We start from the raw sequence: 3,009 nt of genomic DNA on the forward strand, positions 1-3,009 counted from the left end.
AGCGGTACATTAAGTCAGGAGAATACCCAGCATATGCCACCAACGATCAAAAGAGGACTATTAGGCATTTGGCTAGTGGATTTTTCTTAAGTGGGGGAATCTTGTATAAGAGAACCCTAGATCTTGGACTTTTGAGGTGTGTAGATGCAAGAGAAGCCTCATCAATCATGGTTAAAATATACTCTAGAGTATGCGGGTCGCATATGAACGGTCATGTCTTATCAAAGAAGATTCTTCGAGCAGGTTATTACTGGCTTACTATGGAAAGGGATTCTATTCAATTTTTTCGAAAGTGTTATCAATGTCAGGTACACGGTGATCTGATACGTTCTCCTCCTGTTGAGTTGCATGTAATGGCCGCTCCATGGCCGTTCCTGGCTTGGGGAATGGATGTGATTGGACTGATTGAGCCGAAGGCATCAAATGGGCATAGATTCATTTTGGTAGCCATTGACTACTCCACAAAGTGGGTAGAAGCAGTAACTTTCAAGTCAGTGACAAAGAAGGCTGTGGTAGATTTTGTTCATGCCAATATCATTTGTAGATTTAGAATTCCTAAGACGATCATTACAGACAATGCTGCCAATCTCAATAGTCATTTGATGCAAGAAGTATGTCAACAGTTTAAGATCGCACATCGAAATTCTACTCCATATCGCCCAAAGGCCAATGGTGCTGTAGAAGCCGCCAATAAGAATGTAAAAAAGATACTGCGAAAAATGGTACAAGGGTCTAGACAGTGGCATGAAAATTTACCGTTTTCATTGCTAGGTTATCGCACCATTGTTTGTACTTCAACAGGGGCAACTCCATATTTATTAGTGTATGGGACAGAAGCAGTCATCCTTGCAGAAGTTGAAATTCCCTCTCTTCGCATCATTGTAGAAGCAGAGATTGATGATGACGAATGGGTAAAAACCCGACTGGAACACTTGAGCTTGATTGAGGAAAAAAGACTAACGTCTATGTGTCATGGCCAGTTGTATCGGAGGAGGATGGATTGAGCGTATAACAAAAAGGTCCGTCCTAGGAATTTTGAAGTTGGTCAGTTGGTATTGAGACGTATCCTTCCTCACCAGGTTGAAGCGAAAGGCAAGTTCTCCCCTAACTGGCAAGGTCCTTTCCTTGTGAAGAAAGTGTTGCCCAATGGAGCCTTATATTTGATAGATATTGAAGGCAAAATGGCAAAAATGGCTATCAATGCTAATGCGGTCAAAAGATATTATGTATGATAGTTGATCCTTTGTTGATTATATTGCATGTTTAGTACTTGCATTTTTGAAGATTGATATGATGAAGGCATTTTATTCTTCTATCCAAACATTGTGTCATCCTTTGTTTACCCGTTTGAGCTTCGTTTTAGTTTTCTTTCATATCCCTCTTTTGGAATCAAAATAGAGTCAAAGATAAATGTTAAGAAAATAAGAATAAAAGAAAGAGTTTGAAAATAAAAGAAAAAATCAAATCAAAACAAAGAACAAGTTAATGGAACAACGTGCGACCTGATTCTCCTCTCTCGGGAGTGAGATACGTAGGCTGCCCTATTTCCGGTTCGGTCCAACCAAATAAAGATTTAAGATTCACCCAGTCAACAAAACTGGGGCATGAGTTAATGTGTTATTTGAGTTGATTTCAAAAGTTGTAAGTCCCACCCCCACTTCAAGTATCGTTTGAGCCCCTTACCATCTTTTCTAACCTTAACCCAAAGCCAAGTTACAACCAAAGAAAGTCCTTCAGATCAATTTTTGATAATGTTAAGGCTAAGCATGCAATGGATATGATGATACATTGTGAGGTACCGCTTGTCTCTCTCAGCATAAGAAATTAGGAAAGAAATACAAAAATGAGAGAGTTTTATTGGTGAAAACCCCCGTGGGCATCATAAGGCGATGGTGAGTTGAGAGAAAATGAAAATGAGAGAGTCTTATTGGTGAAAACCTTTGTAGGCACCATAAGGCGATGGTGAGTGGAGAGAAATAAAAATGAGAGAGTCTTATTGGTGAAAACCCTCACGGGCACCGTAAGGCGATGGAGAGTTCAAGAGAAAATTGAAAAGTGAAAAGAAAGAGATTTGCTGGCAAAAGTCTTTTTAAGATGTTGCCAATCGAATGTGATGTATGAGTCTAATGGATTTGAAGAATCGGCTCAGTGGCAAAAGGTACGAACTCAACAACAAATGGGGAGTTTGGATAGGAAGATCAGGCAGCTCAATCCAAAATGCATGTCATACTCATTGGAGTTGGTTGTCGTATTCAGATAAGTTTTCTTTTTGATTATGGGACATTGCCCTTTTTTTCCATTTACATGTTCATGCTTTTTGTCTTTTTATGTCATTTATCAAAATAAAATTCACCATTATTTCTTTACATTTTAAGTCAAGTCTGTGTCAAAACAAGCGAGAAAGGATTTCAAAATTTACTACCAGTCTTTCCAATTATACGAGGAAAAGCCAAGGAACAGCACAGGAAATAAATATGATCGTAATTCAACATGAAACAAAGGAAGACTATCAACCGACAGGATGTTGGATTCGTGGAAACATTCAGATTTTGGGAAAAGGGTGCACCTCAGAGGCGTGGTAAAATGGAAACCCATTGTTTGAGTCAGAACTCATTTCCCTCAATTTGGATCCGGGTCGATGATGCGGCAAGACAAGGCTGTTAGCAATTTAGAACAGAGATGAAAGGAATGAGTGCTGGGCAGATACCTGAGAAGCCAAGATCTACAAGCCACCACTAAGTTTTTAACTGACAAATTTTCTTTGTTGATATAGGGGCAAATTCGCTTCACTTAACTCAGCTATAATTGGAAATGCACAAAATGGGATTTTATTATGTTCAGGACCGTCCTGAAAAATGGGATTTTACTTTCTGTTCAGGACCTTCCTGAAAAATGGGATTTTACTTTATGTCCAGGACCCTCCTGAAAAATGGGATTTTACTTTCTGTTCAGGACCCTCCTGAAAAATGGGATTTTACTTTATGTTCAGGACCCTCCTAGAAAATGGGA

General features: G+C 39.2%; 1 pseudogene; it reads left to right on the forward strand.

The window, feature by feature from the left end:
• LOC124888082 overlaps positions 1–3,009 on the forward strand; it is a 141,479-nt pseudogene that overhangs the window by 2,042 nt on the left and 136,428 nt on the right.

The sequence above is a fragment of the Capsicum annuum genome, chromosome 10, assembly GCF_002878395.1.
Source record: "Capsicum annuum cultivar UCD-10X-F1 chromosome 10, UCD10Xv1.1, whole genome shotgun sequence".
In the NCBI taxonomy this organism is placed as follows: Eukaryota; Viridiplantae; Streptophyta; class Magnoliopsida; order Solanales; family Solanaceae; genus Capsicum; species Capsicum annuum.